Genomic DNA, 19,196 nt, shown 5'->3' on the forward strand with positions numbered 1-19,196 from the left:
GTCCAACAGAAACGAGGAGGTGATGAGAATCAGCGGTCTGCGGATAGCAAGTTGTACCGCTGTCTGAGTGAAGGAATGGAATCCAAGTGGAGGTATCCGGGGAGTCAGTGGTCTGCGTTAGCAAGTTGTACCACTGCTATGTGAGAGGATACTGGAACAGGTGAAACTGTAAACAGGAGTAAGTGGTCTGCCACTAGCAAGTTGTACTACTGAATATATATGTGAGGAGGTGCACGGGGAGAGACTGCAACACAATATATACACGGGCACCTTGACTTTGATCCACAGTAATATGCACAAAATAAATGTATAAATGACTGAACAACACTGCCAATATAGAAAGTCTCTTGAAGTAATCCGGCATGAGGTAACACAGTCAATGGTGGCAGTAGAGTCAGCAGATAGTACACTCCAGAGGAGAACCAACACAGTCAATGATGGCAATAGACTCAGCGGATAGTACACTCCAGAGGAGAACCAACACAGTCCAGCAAGGTATGCAATACACAGCACAGTCAATGGGAAGTATGCATACCGTGGTTCAGGAGAAGGCAGTCAGACAGGAGTGCAGAGATACCTGAAGGGCCGGAGGCCAGCAGGATACAAGTCCCTGGATGGGTGAAGCAGGAGTCTAGCAGGTGCAGCGCACAGGTAGGTAGACCAGCAGGGAACACAGGAAGGCGTGGAGAGCGGATCAGCAGTAGATGGATGAGTAGCGCTGAGAAGTAACAGCAGCGGGTCTCTGCGGGAACACGGAGGTAACCAATAGCAACCAGCAGGTGCAGTAACGATGGGACACCGGAGCAGAGTTGAACTGGAACAGATGATCACGGAGAGTAGCGGGTAGCAATAGTGGAGGCAGACTCAAGGAAACACGGGAGCGTTGACAAGGACTGAAGACTGAAGCGCACAGAGGCAGCGGATAGGAATCAGCCAAACAGTCACGATGAAACACAGACGGGTTGCAGGTTGAAGACTGTAGTGCACGGAGGCAGCGGATAGGAATCAGCTAGCAGTCACGATGATGAAACACAGACGAGTTGCAGGTTGAAGACTGTAGTGCACGGAGGCAGCGGATAGGAATCAGCTAGCAGTCACGATGATGAAACACAGACGAGTTGCAGGTTGAAGACTGTAGTGCACGGAGGCAGCGGATAGGCATCAGCTAACAGTCCCAATAATAAATGGTAGAGTAGAAGTGGTTAGAAGACTGTAGTGCACGGAGGCAGCGGATAGGAATCAGCTCACAGTCACGATGATACAGTAGATGGTAGAAGTGGTATGGGAACCACAGTAGGAGAAGTGGTTTGAAGACTGTAGTGCACGGAGGCAGCGGATAGGAATCAGCTCACAGTCACGATGATACAGTAGATGGTAGAAGTGGTATGGGAACCACAGTAGTAGAAGTGGTTTGGAAACCACAGAGGTAGAAGTGGTTTGGAAACCACAGGAATCAGCTGGGCTGAATAAACGAGGAAACACAGGAACACCTTCAGAGACTCATGGGGAATGAGACTCCAAGATCAGGCAACGTGGTGTTGACCACAGGTGCTTAATATAGGGAGGTTGCCTGATCTGCCAATTAAGTTAAAGGAACATACACTGAAGGTTTGGAAAGGGCTGCGCATGCGCAGTCCCTCAGGATAGAGGACGTCCACGGTTCCTAATAGTCCGGGAAGAAGCACTCACAGTCCGGTGAGTGACAGTACCCCCCCTTTTAAAGGTGGGCACAGAACGCCTGGAACCGGGCTTGTCCGGATTTTTGGAATAAAACTTCTTCAGAAGGGCAGGAGCATTAAGATCTTCAGCTTTGATCCATGAACGCTCTTCAGGACCAAAGCCCTTCCAATGAACGAGGAAACGGAGGACTCCTCGCGAAATTTTTGCATCCAATACCTCAGTAATCTCGAAATCCTCCTCCTGATGAACTTGAACTGGCTGCGGTGCTGAGGGAGGAGTCGAGAAACGATTGATAATAAGAGGTTTGAGTAAGGACACATGGAAGGCATTGGAAATCCGAAGATTCTTAGGAAGAAGAAGTTTAACACATACTGGATTGATAACTTGAATGATCCTATATGGACCAATAAAACGAGGGGCGAATTTCATAGATGGAACCTTCAAACGAATATTTTTGGTAGATAACCAAACCCGATCTCCAATTTTTAGTGGTGGAATAGCCCGCCTCTTCTTATCTGCGAAAGACTTATATTTGTTAGATGTCTTCTTTAAACAGGTTTTGACCTGAGACCAGATATTTTTGAAGGTCTGACAAGCAGTCTCCACAGCAGGAACTTGGGTGGGTGGGAGGGCAGGAAATTCCGGAAAAGACGGATGGTGACCGTAAACCACAAAGAATGGAGTTTTGGATGATGACTCATGGTACATGTTGTTATGGGCGAATTCAGCCCAAGGGAGCAATTCTACCCAGTTGTCTTGGTTGGCTGAAGAGAACATCCTAATAAAAGTCTCAAGATCTTGATTGACTCGTTCCGTTTGTCCGTTAGATTGCGGATGGTAAGACGATGAGAGTGCTAATCGTATGCCCAAGGTTTTACAAAGGGCCCGCCAGAATCTGGAAACGAATTGTACTCCTCTATCTGACACAATCTCAGACGGACATCCATGGATGCGGAAGATTTCTTTAATGAAATGTTCAGCCAGAGTAGACGAGGAAGGTAAACCGGACAGAGGGACGAAATGAGCCATCTTCGAAAATCTGTCTACCACTACCCAAATAGTATTGTGATTCTTACTTGGTGGCAAATCAGTAACGAAATCCATACTAATATGGGTCCAAGGCTTGGACGGAATGGGTAGTGGTCGCAGCAACCCTGCTGGAGTTCTGCGGGAGGATTTGAACTGAGAACATAAATCACAGGAAGCAATAAACTCTTTGACGTCTCTCCTCATTGAAGGCCACCAGTAACTACGAGAGAGAATCTCAAAGGTCTTATGTTCACCGGCGTGTCCAGAAAAACGAGAGGCATGGAACCACGAAAGGATTTTCTTCCTCAGAGTAGGAGGCACGAGGGTCTTCCCAAATGGTAGCATTTTGGTGGATGAAGCAGCCAGAGAAATACATTTGGGGTCTAGAATAGCATGGTTGGGAACCTCTTCTACATCAGAGGACGTCACAAAAGCTCGAGATAGAGCGTCAGCTTTCTTGTTCTTAGCAGCTGGTTTGAAGGTTATAATTAATTCAAAACGGGAAAAGAAAAGAGACCATCTTGCTTGACGAGGGTTCAAGCATTGAGCAGATTGCAAATATGACAAGTTCTTATGATCCGTGAAGATCGTCACCGGATGGCGAGCTCCTTCCAACAAGTATCTCCATTCCTCTAATGCAGCTTTGATGGCCAGCAACTCCTTGTCCCCGATAGTATAGTTTTTCTCTGCGGGCAGAAGACCCCGAGAGTAGAAGGCACAAGGATGTAATTTTTGTTGCTCCGAGCGTTGGGAGAGAATAGCTCCTAAGCCCACATTAGAGGCATCTACTTCTAGGAAGAAGGGGAGTGTCACATCAGGTTGTCGCAGAATAGGAGCAGACGAGAAGGACTCTTTGAGGATTTGAAAGGCTTGGAGAGCCTCAGATGACCATTGCTTAGTATTAGCCCCTTTCCGAGTTAAGGCCACAATGGGAGATGCAATGGATGAGAAGTCTTGAATGAAGCGTCTATAGTAATTGGCAAAACCTAAAAAACGCTGGATGGCACGAAGAGTAGTTGGCTGAGGCCAATGTAGTACAGCATTTACTTTGTCTGGATCCATCTTCAGGCCAACTCCGGAAACTATATACCCCAAGAATGGAATCTGGGGTAACTCGAATGAACATTTTTCCAATTTACAGAACAATGAGTTTTTCCGTAGTCTGGAGAGGACCTCTGCCACATGTTGGTGATGAGAAGGCAGGTCCTGTGAGAAGATCAATATGTCGTCCAGGTAGACAACGACACATACATATAATAAGTCCCGAAAGATCTCATTGATGAAACCCTGGAAAACCGCGGGGGCATTACACAGCCCGAAGGGCATTACTAAATATTCGTAATGCCCATCTCTGGTGTTAAACGCGGTCTTCCATTCGTCACCGGAACGGATTCTAATTAAATTGTAGGCACCACGAAGATCCAACTTAGTAAATATCCGAGCTCCCTTGATGCGATCAAATAGCTCAGTGATCAGCGGAATGGGATACCGATTCTTGATAGTAATGGCGTTGAGTCCACGAAAATCTATACAAGGGCGTAATGATCCATCCTTCTTTTTGACGAAGAAGAACCCAGCTCCAGCGGGAGAGGTGGAAGGTCGAATGAACCCACGCTGGAGATTCTCCTGTATGTACTCAGATGTGGCTTGAGTTTCAGGTAACGAGAGAGGATAGACCCGACCCCTGGGAGGAGTCTTGCCAGGTAGAAGGTCGATCGGACAATCCCAAGAACGATGAGGAGGAAGACGTTCAGACTGAGCTTTATCAAACACATCGGCAAATGAAGCATACTGAGGAGGGAGTCCCGGGGAGGAAGATGAGATGGAAGATTGCTGTACTTTAAGAGGAATAACTTGAGAGAGACAACGATGGTGACATTCAGGCCCCCAAGACGTAACTTGAGGGGTGCGCCAGTCAATCTGGGGAGAGTGACATTGAAGCCATGGAAGGCCTAAGACAATCGGACTTGTCGTAACAGGAAGAATTAAAAACGAAATTTCTTCATGGTGTAGTACACCAATCTGAAGGGTTACTGGAGACGTACTCTGGGTGATGAGACCATTGATGAGACGTGATCCATCTATAGCCGTCACAGTAATGGGTGTTTTTAAAGTGATCACTGGTAGGGACCATTGATTCACTAGTGATTTAGAAATGAAATTTCCTGCTGCTCCGGAATCAATCAATGCCTGTGACTCAAAGGATTTGGTAGCAAAGGAAATCGTAACATCGAAAGCGCAGACTTTAGATTTCATAGACAATGGAGAGGACTCCAGGGACCCTAACTTCACCTCTCCAGAACTAGTTAGGGCCTGGCATTTCCCGATTTCTTAGGGCAAGAACTGAGCATATGTGTGGAATCAGCACAATAGATACAGAGTCTATTCTTTACTCTTCGTTTCCTCTCTTCTAAAGATAATTTGGAACGTCCTATCTCCATGGGAATCACAGAAGGTGACACTGGACGAAATTGAGGGTTTAAACGAAGAGGTGCTTTAGCAGAAGTTGTTTTCTCAGATTCTCTTTCACGAAATCTCATGTCTACACGATGGCAAAGAGAGATCAAATCTTCTAGTGACGAAGGAAGCTCTTGGGTAGTCAGTGCATCTTTAATTTTATCGGAGAGCCCCTGCCAGAAGGCGGCAACTAATGCTTCAGTGTTCCACTGAAGTTCAGAGGCTAAGATCCTAAATTGAATGACATACTGTCCTACTGTATGGGAGCCTTGTCGCAAACGAAGAATGCTGGAAGCAGCGGAGGTCACACGACCTGGTTCATCGAACACACTTCGGAACGTGGAAATGAATTTGGCACTATCTTGTAGAATTGGATCGTTTCTCTCCCACAGAGGGGAGGCCCAAGCCAGGGCTTGTCCAGAAAACAATGAGATAAGATAGGCCACTCTGGAACGATGGGTAGAAAAATTTTGAGGTTGGAGTTCAAAATGGACTGAACATTGGTTAAGGAAACCTCTACAAGTTTTGGGGTCCCCGTCATATTTTGACGGAGTAGGCAGGTGAAGCGTAGGAGCTGTAGACACCTGGGATGGCACTGGGGAAACGGAGGAAAGCACAGGAGCTTCAATACTAGCTGTAACAGTCTGTCCAGATGTTCCTTGGGAGGTTAACGATTGGTAACATTGAAGTAACAGCTGTTGGCGAGCATCCTGTTGCTCCACACGGCTGACCAGATGCTGCAGCATCTCTTTAGCAGTAGGTTCCGTATCTGGGTCTGTCATGGCCTGATCTTACTGTCACGGGCACTAGGAGTCTTTACCCAGGGATCACCAGGTGATAGGCTTACCAGAGCAGTATAGGTGGTAATATGGTACTCTGGTAGCAGGGTGATCACGGAACAGGAAATAGCAGATGATGAGATGCTCAGGAAAGTCTATGACTAGCAGCACTGGCAATATGGAGGTAGTAATACACGAGGAACTGTATGGACAAAGGACACGTGAAGGTAGTCAGTGGTCTGCGGTAGCAAGTTGTACCACTGCTATAGAGAGGAGGAATGTCCAACAGAAACGAGGAGGTGATGAGAATCAGCGGTCTGCGGATAGCAAGTTGTACCGCTGTCTGAGTGAAGGAATGGAATCCAAGTGGAGGTATCCGGGGAGTCAGTGGTCTGCGTTAGCAAGTTGTACCACTGCTATGTGAGAGGATACTGGAACAGGTGAAACTGTAAACAGGAGTAAGTGGTCTGCCACTAGCAAGTTGTACTACTGAATATATATGTGAGGAGGTGCACGGGGAGAGACTGCAACACAATATATACACGGGCACCTTGACTTTGATCCACAGTAATATGCACAAAATAAATGTATAAATGACTGAACAACACTGCCAATATAGAAAGTCTCTTGAAGTAATCCGGCATGAGGTAACACAGTCAATGGTGGCAGTAGAGTCAGCAGATAGTACACTCCAGAGGAGAACCAACACAGTCAATGATGGCAATAGACTCAGCGGATAGTACACTCCAGAGGAGAACCAACACAGTCCAGCAAGGTATGCAATACACAGCACAGTCAATGGGAAGTATGCATACCGTGGTTCAGGAGAAGGCAGTCAGACAGGAGTGCAGAGATACCTGAAGGGCCGGAGGCCAGCAGGATACAAGTCCCTGGATGGGTGAAGCAGGAGTCTAGCAGGTGCAGCGCACAGGTAGGTAGACCAGCAGGGAACACAGGAAGGCGTGGAGAGCGGATCAGCAGTAGATGGATGAGTAGCGCTGAGAAGTAACAGCAGCGGGTCTCTGCGGGAACACGGAGGTAACCAATAGCAACCAGCAGGTGCAGTAACGATGGGACACCGGAGCAGAGTTGAACTGGAACAGATGATCACGGAGAGTAGCGGGTAGCAATAGTGGAGGCAGACTCAAGGAAACACGGGAGCGTTGACAAGGACTGAAGACTGAAGCGCACAGAGGCAGCGGATAGGAATCAGCCAAACAGTCACGATGAAACACAGACGGGTTGCAGGTTGAAGACTGTAGTGCACGGAGGCAGCGGATAGGAATCAGCTAGCAGTCACGATGATGAAACACAGACGAGTTGCAGGTTGAAGACTGTAGTGCACGGAGGCAGCGGATAGGAATCAGCTAGCAGTCACGATGATGAAACACAGACGAGTTGCAGGTTGAAGACTGTAGTGCACGGAGGCAGCGGATAGGCATCAGCTAACAGTCCCAATAATAAATGGTAGAGTAGAAGTGGTTAGAAGACTGTAGTGCACGGAGGCAGCGGATAGGAATCAGCTCACAGTCACGATGATACAGTAGATGGTAGAAGTGGTATGGGAACCACAGTAGGAGAAGTGGTTTGAAGACTGTAGTGCACGGAGGCAGCGGATAGGAATCAGCTCACAGTCACGATGATACAGTAGATGGTAGAAGTGGTATGGGAACCACAGTAGTAGAAGTGGTTTGGAAACCACAGAGGTAGAAGTGGTTTGGAAACCACAGGAATCAGCTGGGCTGAATAAACGAGGAAACACAGGAACACCTTCAGAGACTCATGGGGAATGAGACTCCAAGATCAGGCAACGTGGTGTTGACCACAGGTGCTTAATATAGGGAGGTTGCCTGATCTGCCAATTAAGTTAAAGGAACATACACTGAAGGTTTGGAAAGGGCTGCGCATGCGCAGTCCCTCAGGATAGAGGACGTCCACGGTTCCTAATAGTCCGGGAAGAAGCACTCACAGTCCGGTGAGTGACACTCCAGCAGGCAATATGCTAGATATTAATGATACATCAAAACAGCTCTACCCTCTTGTAAGTGGTAGAGTCAGGTCCCATCTTGCAGTGTATAAGCGGACACAGCATGGGGGTTTGTGTTTAAACATTAGCCACTTGGTCTGTTTATGCACTATTCAACAAATTGACCATTTAATTTATATGCTAGCCACCAGTTTGCTATATGCAAGCCACTAGTTTTGAGGTCTGCTATATATGAGTCACCAGACACAAAGTGTGCTATATATTAGCCACCAGATTGAGTTTTTGCCATATACTAGCCATCAAATTGGAAGTTGGCTATATAGTAGTCACCAAATTGGATGCCTGCTACACTCTAACAACCAGAATAGATGTCTTCCTTGTATACTAGCAGGGGCGGACTGGCCCGGGGGGCAGGGGGGCATCGCCCCCCCAAGCCGCTCGGTCAGGCCGCTGTTAGGGCCGAGGGGTAGGCAGGCCGGCCGGCCGGCCTTCCCCCCCCCCCCCCGGCTGCAAAATACAATACTTTCCCCCCGCGGGCGCATCTGATGACATCAGATGCGGCCACGTCAGCGCACAGGCGGCCGCATCACATGACAGGGGATGCGGCCGCGTCATCAATGACGCGGCCGCATCCCTTTTCATGGGATGCGGCCGCCTGTGTGCCCCCCGGCCAAGCCTCTCCCAGCCCGCGCCCGTATACTAGCCACCAAACTATAGGTATCACCAGACACATGGTCTGCTTACACACTTTCCATCAAATTGTTCATCGCCATCATCTTAATCCTTTATTTATATGGTAGCACACATGCACCGGACAGTCGGTATAACAAATCAAACAAAATATAAATCATACATATAAACAGAAAAAGGACATATGAGGTTGACGGAAAAGTTGCATACTTGAGACAGAGGTTAGAGAGGTCCCTGCTCATGTGAGTTTACAAATAACACACTAACTACCAGATTGAAAGTCTGCTATATACTAGCCACCATATCAGTCTCCTTTATACACTGTACATCCACATTTGAGACTTGCTTTAACCACTAGCCACAAGAAGATTACATGTTTCCTTTATGGACAACAAATTAGACTGGAGGAAGTGCTGCTTTAACCACCAGCAACTAACAAAAGGAGGGATGGGTTCCCTGTAGGGGCCTCAGGATTTCTCATGGCACCCCTGTCTTTCAATAGCTAGAGATTTAGACTGTATGTAACAGTAGCTGGCATATCAGCAGGTTACATTGAATATGTGTGAATCTACACAGAATTTACCTATGCTGACCCCCACAGGCCACATTTGTTGTGCATCTTCCCCATTGCTGCAGTGCTCCACCATATCCCACCTAGTAAAAAAAATATTCTACATGCAATTAAACAAATAGGACTGTCACATAGTGTTTTATGATAATATGATCACATGGAATATTATGAATAGGATGAAATCACAACATGTACATGTAATGAAATTCTTTTTTTTTTTTTTTTTTTTTTTAAAATAGTGACTTTAATCTATAGGTTCTTCAGTCAACTGAATTTTGCTGAGCTACTAGTGAATAGGTTATATAGTTGTACTATAACTTTTGTATATCGAAGCAAAGCATCTTAAACACTTAAGTTGTCCAAATGAGACTGAATATTTTTAAAGTTTTTACATGACATGTGGTCTGTTTCCGTTACTAGGGGCTAATGGGGTGTTTCTCAAACTTCAATGACATGTACACCAAATCCTGGGAGGATGGGAACTATTGCCAGTGACCTAATGAACCAGCTACATATGGATGACATCTTATTCCTTTAGTGATCACTATTACTTAAGAGGTCAACCCCATCTAAACCAGTTGACCTCTGCTGTTGAAATGATTGTTTATTTTATGGAACTGAACAGCATCTAGCAGTGTAAAGGAATGTGTGAACTGAGAACTATCTAAAAATTAATACTGAGACAGAGCTTTTTATTTTATTATTTACACACTTTAATTTTCAATTACTGCTTTTGATTGTGGTTACTTTACATGTAACATCTTCATTAATCATTTTGCAGAATATAAGGGTATATAGTGATCCAGAGGCAGATTAGGACCCAAATAATCAAAAAATATTCCTTCTATAATGTTATTTGTTGTTTACTTGTTTTTGTTGTTCATTTTTTTTTTAACTCTTGAATAATTAGGCAGTGTAACTTTGAGTGCACACAGACTTTTAATCTACAAACAGTGACCTTACAGAATAATAGTGCACATGTGGAGAAAACGTACAGTCACTGTTCACTACAGGCACTTTCATGATATCTCTATGTTGTCTTATAGGTGTAGATTTTCTATACAACATAGGAATCAATTTCAATCTCTACTTCTGCTTCTGAGAAAACTCATATTTAGCCACTCTCCCGGAATGCTCGGGAGATTCCGGGTAGGTCTCCTGGACTCAGGCGCGGGCTGGCGAATCTCAGCCCGGGGGGCACAAAGGCAGCCGCATCACATGACAGGCGATGCGGCCGCATCATTGATGTGCGCTGCCTGTGCGCTGACGCGGCCGCATCGCGTGTTTTGCGATGCGGCCGCAGGTAAAGATTAAAAAAAACTTGCAGTCACGTGGGGAGGGGGGGGGTCAGACGGAGCGGCCGGGGGACCGATGCCCCTCTGCCCCCCGCCCCAACCCGCCCCTGCCTGGACTGACAGGAGAACAGGCAATACTCCCGCATCCTCCCTCCCCAGGAGCCTTAATGACCCGATTGGCGGTAAATCACATTATTTTGACCACACACCCCCACGACAAAAAGATGTTTATGTTGTGGGGCTGGGGCCAAAATAACGCGATTCGTCGCATCCTGCCCCCTTCCACCCTTTCTCCACACCCCTCATCCTGGATCTCCTGGAGGGCACTAATACAAAGTTGACAAGTATCAGATAACTTAAGTTAAGCTCAAATAAAATGAAGGAATATATTATTAAGAGTCATATAATTTTAACTAAACATTAATAATTGTGTATTTAGAAGTTGAAACAAATTTAGCAGCACTGTACAGTTAAGGAAAAATGTATGAATGTACACACACACACACACACACACACACACATACTTGCAGCCAAACACAGCAGACATGAAATCCAGTAAATCTCTCGTCAAAAATGTTTCTTTTTCTCTAGATAAACAGAATTGGCAACTATTTGCAATACAGTTTTACTTTTTTTTAAATCCCTCTATTATAAACAAACTATGTAAAAAAAACCATTGACCTGGCCTCTGCAACCTAAATGCAGATGTAGCCAAGTATGTATGTCAGCTGGGCCTTAAAACAGTGTTTATAAAGTCACATCCTGTGAAATAAAAGGATGAGCAAATTCTTCAGAATTCGTTGGCTAATAAACACCATATAAAACCACCTGTTGAGACTGTTGTTGTTATTATTAATTTTATTACAGGGCAGACATATTCTGCAACATGTTTCATTGAAGAAAATTACAGATGGTGATATTCAAAGGGGATGTGATATATTACCTGGGAAAATTAGTATTTATCTTTTATGCCATTTGAACAACAAACTTACATTAAAAAACAATAATAAATAAATTGAAGTACTTAAAGGACCACTAAGCACCAAAACCATCTTTACTGCTTTAGGTCACATATCCATTGGCGGAAATTAAGCTTTAGGAATGATGCTTTTACATGGAGATATTAAATATACTAAGTTATCCAATACATTCTTACAGCAAAGTTATAAGTTATTATTATATTTATAAGACGTCACAATGTTTCCACAGCACCGTACATAGGAGCGTGAACAGAGTACACACTTGCAAATAAAATAATGAATACACAATACATAGTTATACAATCAACAAATAGCTACGAATTAACAGAGTACATGACAAACCATGCAAAAGAAAAAGACACACATGAGAACAGTAAGCATACATGGGCACAGATAAGCAGAATAATGAATGTTTGGATGCAAATAAGACAGCAAGGGGTAAATGTATCAAAGTGCGATTTTGCAAATCCAGCGATTTTCTCGGGAGAGTTGAAACTCGCAGATGTATGAAGCTGAGATTTCATGCAAAACCGCCAGAGTTCTGCTTCTGTCAAAATCGCTATTTGCAAAATCGCCAGAGATCAAACTCCCGACTGTTTGCCACTGCAGCTATACAGCTCTCAAATGTATGAAGCTGCGAGTTAGCAAACTCAGGAGAGTTTGTTTCAAAACACGCCAGATACAACACGCTGCTTGATAGCAGCGTGTTGTAGAAACACATCACTGTTACACTGCCTGTCAGTGTAAAAATGGTAAAGAATAGAAGAATTGTTTAAAAAAAAAAAAGCGTGGGGTCCCCCCTCTATTCCAGCTTACCCTAGTGCTGCCTGACTAGTGCTGGTCCCGCGAAAATCGGGGAAAAATTTTGTGTGGGGTCCCCCCGATTTTCACTTTACCAGCACGAGGCAAACCAGCCAGGGTTGGCGGCACTATAGCAGTGGGACACACGGCAGGGGTCCCCCTGCCATAATGACTAACAAACCCTAGACTGTTCAGCCCTGGGCAAGTAGCGTAGAGCATGCACAATGAACTACGCTACTTGCGTAAGCTCTATTTACAGTATTAGGTGATTCCCCCAATAGCGTGGGAAAATCACATAATACAGTACATAGAGCTTGCACAATGAACGTAAGTTCATTGCGTACCGGACCTCCTACTAGGTAGGAGGTGTTAGCATCGGCTCCTGCTTCTTTTTTTTTTTGTCTGCAAGCAAGATTCAAGTGTCGTGGGATGTACAAGTATGGGGCCCTCTCGGACCGAAGCAAAGAAGACTTCTAGCAACAAGGGGCCCCTTCTGGGCGAAGTCCTGAAGAGATTTTTCAAGCACAAACTTTTTGAAGGTACAAATAATTTGGGACTGGGGCAAGCCTGGACATTTTGGATATACAATTTATTTTTGGTCATTTTCAAGCCAGGACTTTGGAAGGTACAAATACTTTGGGACTGGGGCAAGGTGGACATTTGGACCAGAAAGAAGACATCTTTGGTGAGTATTTGGGGTGTTATTATTTTTAATAAATATATGTGGTGTAAATGAGGGTGGTTACTGTGTTTATTGTGGGTTTTTTATTTTTATTAAATGTATGTGGTATTTATCAGGGTGTTGTGGTTTATGTAACTTTTTTTTTGTGGAACTACAGGTCCCAGCAAGCCAGGGATGTCAGGGCATTTTGGCACTTGTGGTTCTCCAAGTGCCAACATGCCCTGGCTGCCGTGGGTATGCTGGTGCTTATAGTTATACAAGCAGCAGCATGCCCACACTATTTTTGGCAACCTGGCTGGCACTTGTAGTTCCACAAAACAAAATGGCGTCTATTTGTTATTTTTACTCTTTATCGCCGTATTACTCTACTACCCACAGCCCAGGTGTAGTAGGAAGAGCCCTAGTGCTATCAGCACTGGGCTGGTTCTTTCTAGGGGGGGGGCCCGCTCGTTTTTTTTGGCGGACCCCACTCCCTAGGGAATCCAGCCCAGGGCTGAACAGTCTAGGGTTGGTTAGTCATTATGGCAGGGGGACCCCTGCCGTATTTTCCACTGCTATAGTGCCGCCAACCCAGGCTGGTTTGCCTAGTGCTGGTCGGGGGGACCCCACGCAAAATTTTTCCCTGATTTTCACGGGACCAGCACTAGTCAGATAGCACTAGGGTTAAGCTGGAATAGAGGGGGCGCCCCACGCTTTTTTTTTTTTTTTCACTTTTATCTATTCTTTACTGTTTTGACAGCTGCCGGAGCTCCGGCAGCTGTATGGCAGGGCAGTGTGACAGTGCTGTGTTTGACAAAACGCTGCTACAACACAGGAGAGTTAGCTAAACACGGGAGTGTTTAGATCGCAGCAAATCGCCAGAGATGACCAGCGATTTTGAAGATCTAGGCCAAAATCGCAGCTTCATACATTTCTGGGTTTTTTTACTAAAATCGCGGGTAAACACTCGCGATTTGCCGCGATTTTAACACGCTGGCAAAATCACACTTTGATACATTTACCCCCAAATTGCATAGCATACATAAACAATTCAGCATAAGGCAAAGGGCAGGTTTTATTGGCCATGGTCTAATGTGGCAGAAAAAGTAATAGGTATGAAGGCATAGTTGCCAACTTGTTATTTTTGTTCTCTGGAGATCCCGGAGGGCAGAAGGGAGCAGGGCACTGCGTCTTGCATCATTTTGGCCCCGTTCCAGTGATAAAATTGACATTTTGACACGGGGCGGGGCCAAAATAAAGTGATTCACAGCGGATTGCGTCATTTAGGCTCCCTACGGACAGGTTGCGGGAGAATTGCCTGCTCTCCTGGGAGTCCTGGAGACCTACCTCAGACATCCTGAGAGAGTGGGCAAGTATGTATAAAGTTATATATAGTTATTATACTGCAGCATAATGTCTATATAATAATTTATTTTATCAGCCAGCCGAATGCAAACACTTTCCTTATGTGCTAACCTAGTAATGTTGTATAACAGGATATCTAATGTGTATAGGAATATTGTATCCGTCATTACACATTTAACTTTATAAATACTTTGAAGATATCTCTAACATAATATTTGTGTATATTATAGTACCAGAGGTTTTAGATACATATTTCCTTTAATCTAGGCTGCAAACTCCAGACCACTACTTTACCAGGCTATCCAATAGGACAGTATCTTTTGAAGAAGTAACAGCTAATTACTATGATAAGATGCTAAAAATATGATCCCATGTGAAACACACCCTTTATAAACTAGCTACATTTTTTTAAAATTATTCCACTTGTATAATAAGAGGTTAGCACTAATGCAAATATATTTCTTAACAATCATATACATGCATTGAAACTCAGTATTTAAATTAAGAAAAGTGATTTTAGAGTCAGCTATCATTACTTGATTTATTTTAATCTCATGTCTGTTTTCACATTTACAAAACTAGTTACAGGCAACCGTACAAGGGAAGTGCAGTAATTAACATAATTTCTCCAGTTAGAATTAATTGTATTTTGGTGGTCAAAAAACAGTTAACAAGTCTCATTTTTTATCTTACTACGGCTATATTAGTAGCTCAGTGAAAGTGAATCATCATTATTCATTATAAGGATCCATGTGGTTCTAATTTAAAAACCCTGCCCAGTATTGTGGAATAGTGTGTGCTATGAAAGTAAAAGCTTGTGGAACATTTACAGTAACATTGTATAATAGATGCAGGGATCTTTTTCAGTTCATGTTTATAATACAATGAGTTTATAGAGAACACTCAGATTTTAGGGCATGAGCAGATTACAGGAAGTTAATACTATTCCGACTATAATAGTAAAACAAGAAGACAGATGGAAACTGATATAAAATGATATGTCTTAAAGCTGAATTACTACCTACAGTGTTAACTATTGTTGACTAGTAGTTTAAAATGGTTGTAGTAGAGGTGTGATAGGGAAGTCACAATGTCCATGACTGTGGCTTCAGACTGGACCTCCAGCTCACATGACCACATCCTTCCTTGAAAGGTCACATAGCCACTGCATGGAGCAGACCATGGGTCTCAAGGGGGAGGGGGAGCTAATTATTTCCAGGTGGTATTGGAGCTTAAATATGGGAAACTATAAGGTGTTAATATTTTTCATTTGTAACTTTAAACATGCTCTGATAATTGCAATACTGTCATCTAAACAGCATGAACCACATGAAAAAAATGTTCCCTTGTGTTCAGAGATTTCTTTTCATATTTCTTGCACGATTACTTGGGAGTTGCAGTCTGATTCCAAGCATTTTACCATACATACAACTAGTCTTCATTGACTGTTATTTATTTATTTCTTAAATATAATTGTACAAAACTGTACATGAAGATAAGGTCTTCCTTACCTTACAAAACATACCAAAAATGAGTACTGGAGATTATGCCTTGTATGGGCTTTATTTATTGTAAAATTTTATTAGCATCAATTATTAAACAGAACCAATTAACGGAGGCTCAAAATATTTATTACAATTAATACACAACATATTTTGAGATGAACTGACTTATGTACCATTGTACACATATTACTGTCCATGAATTTTATCTACAATGACTCCTTAAACATGATGCAGCACCACTGATTAGTATGTACTGAAGAATTAGCCAAAATAGTTTGTATGACCAATATTTTGTTTCATATACATCATTGTTGAGACGGAGGGTCAAGGGACGTTACAGAATAACCATGCTTAAACACAACCTGTAAATGTACTTAAACTGACCCAGAAGATTTGCTTGTTAGAGGAAAGACTTGTGAAATGTGGTTGCCCATCAGATACACTGATGAAAGGCCAATCTGGCAAAAATTATTTTGCTTTTCTTCTTTTATGACCTGTAATTACCATCTCATAGGTCAAACAACTGACAAAGGCAGTTCAACTTGAGCCCTTGTTCAGACTATATTTTGCTGTGACCTAACATTGCTATATTATTTATGTTCAGTAACATACACCATGCTCACAATGAGAGCATTCACAGAACAGCATTCCTTTTCGCCAGTTCTCTCCTTAAGGAAATGAGGACGAAATAAGGACGTGACTATTTTTTATCATGTGGACTGTAGGTAACTGCAGATCTGGGCCTGCTCAACAAAACATTTAGCCTAAGGCTCAGTGGAACGACTGACCTTTGTGACACTCATCAAGTCGTGGTACTGTATGTGTTCAAGTAAATCTTGCAGTTAACTGTGCAGCACCTACACCATGAAGTTTTGGATGCGATTACATTTTGTCACATGCTCTTAGGCAACTATCTTACTCTATCACTTAGATAATAGTGCAGACAATGTACAGAAAGATTAAAAATATGTTTTTAATGATATGTATCATGTCAACTTTAAAAAGTAGATGTGTCAAAATTGTTAGTAAACCAACGATTAGTAAAGCATAGCTATGTGGCAGTAAAGACCTTTGCACTATAAAATACCATAAGTAATGTAAATGTAAAACATTTAATGACTAAGAAACAAAAATTACATAACAAAACTCTGAGACACGGAGGCCACTTTGTAAGTTAAGTTTAGAAATTAATCTTAGATGACATCAATAAAACAATACATTTTTTTGCAAAATTTCTTGACAAAGTGTCCTCAGTTTCTCAAAAGTTCCAATGTTCAATGTTCATATTCCATCTGTCTAACATGGCATAATCATATTTGTCTACTCTTTATGTCCAGAAGCCTCCAAATTTTGGGGAGTCCTCCCAGGCTTCTGGGGGAGCAGGCACTCTCCTGAATCACGGATGGAGGAAAGGCTTAACAACGTGATAGGTGTCATTAAACCCCACCCCCATTACCAATATGGTGAATCATGACAGGGGGCATGGCTACTGTGATGTAATCGCGTCTCCATGCCCCCTCCCACACTTGCCAACTGATCTCCCTTCAGGGATCTCCCGGAGGGGAAAAGGAAAAGTATGGGTACAATATTAGTTTTTGCTTACATACAGCATGCATACTAACAATTCTGTTGACAAAGGAAACTAAAATTTGTGTGAATAGATGCACTTGTACTCAAGTTCTAGCCACATATATTTAAATACATAATACCATGAGCAGCACGGTGGCTTAGTGGTTAGCATTTCTGCACTAGGGTCATAAGTTCAATTCCCGACCATGGCCTTATCTGTGTGGAGTTTGTATGTTCTCCCTGTGTTTTCGTGGTTTTCCTCCGGGTGCTCCGGTTTCCTCCCACACTCCAAAAACATACTAGTAGGTTAATTGGCTGCTAACAAATTGACCCTAGTCTGTGTGTGTGTTAGGGAATTTAGACTGTAAGCACCAATAGGGCAGGGGCTGATGTGAGTGACAAATATTCTCTGTACAGCACTGCAGAATTGGAGGCGCTATATAAATGGTGATAATAATGATATGGGCTAACTTGTGTCAGCTGATCATAGAAATCCAAGTGTTGAGATTTACAATCACTATTACTTTAAATAAATTACAGAAAATAGATAGAAATAAAGAGCCGGAACAATGCAGTGACTCAAAATATAATACATTCCGAGGGATAGTACCTGAAATAGCATATATACATGTAGGCTAAAACAAGGAAGTATGGAAATGCTGTATTGTTAAACAAGGTAATTCTTTTACAAAAATTACATTCTGAGATACTATTTAGTTAACATGTAGAAGCGTATATACAACTTTATCTGTCTAACGTTCTAGACTAACATTTTGAGAAATCAGTTCCTGTATTAATTTCAGAACTTTACCATTGGCTTGCTATGATAAAATGTATTGTGTAACCTGGATATATACTATGCTAATTCAAACACACGTGGGCCAAATGATTCTGACCCTTTCAATGTATAACAGATTAAAATACAACACTACTTGCTATGTGCTACCACAAGCATCAAAAATAATTAAATCCCACAATAATGCACAGAAAGCAGTGAATGTCATTAAATTATACATATAATATAGAGGAGGCATATACATAAAGAGCTATAGTAGAATTCCAAGAGATGGACACGAGAGATTGGAAGATAACCAGACAGATGAGGTTACAAAAGAGGGAATAAGTCTCAATGCAGATCTGTTCATTTGTCACTGTCATTACCTATGTAGTTGGAAGCAGCACTGTCTTACAGCAACATAATCAATGTACTAACAAACAGACAGATGTTTTTACACAATATGTATTTATTTTATTTAATGTATGTATATTATGAAGCTCATTTACAGTTGGACTCATTTGCATCGACAGCATGGGCGTAATATATGCTGCACATAAATCACATTGACACGTATAGTTAAAGACGTGTGCATCTTCATATATGCCAGGTGCAAAATCACTAGCGTTTGCAGACGCAACAAGAGACAACTTAATACAAATAATTGCCGCACTCTACAGATTAGTAGCTGGCAATCCTCTGGCCAGTAGTTCGTGTTGCGGCTACACAAAGAGAATGTACTTGTCATCATCATCAGTAGCTATTTGTATAGCACCACTAATTATGCAGTGCTGTACAGAGAACTCACTCACATCAGTTCCTGACCCAATCGAGCTGATGACCCCAGTGCTGTGAGGCATATTGTCATATATAGAGTTATTTTTTTCCTAATGGATTAAAAACTTGAAGAAAGAAGAGGATCCCCCAGATTTAAGTGACTAGTACATGGGTAAAAGTTAATGTAAAAAAATTTATTTTACGCTTAAAAATTGCTCTTATATTCACTTCTAAATGACTTCATTTGTGGCTGTGTTATTTTTCAAATAATACAT

At 42.9% G+C, this 19,196-nt stretch overlaps 1 protein-coding gene across 1 annotated transcript in view; it reads right to left on the reverse strand.

The window, feature by feature from the left end:
- Positions 1 to 19,196, reverse strand: part of ITGA9 (integrin subunit alpha 9) — a 329,646-nt gene that overhangs the window by 276,556 nt on the left and 33,894 nt on the right. The window lies entirely within an intron of this gene.

The sequence above is a fragment of the Mixophyes fleayi genome, chromosome 5, assembly GCF_038048845.1.
Source record: "Mixophyes fleayi isolate aMixFle1 chromosome 5, aMixFle1.hap1, whole genome shotgun sequence".
Classification (NCBI taxonomy): domain Eukaryota; kingdom Metazoa; phylum Chordata; class Amphibia; order Anura; family Limnodynastidae; genus Mixophyes; species Mixophyes fleayi.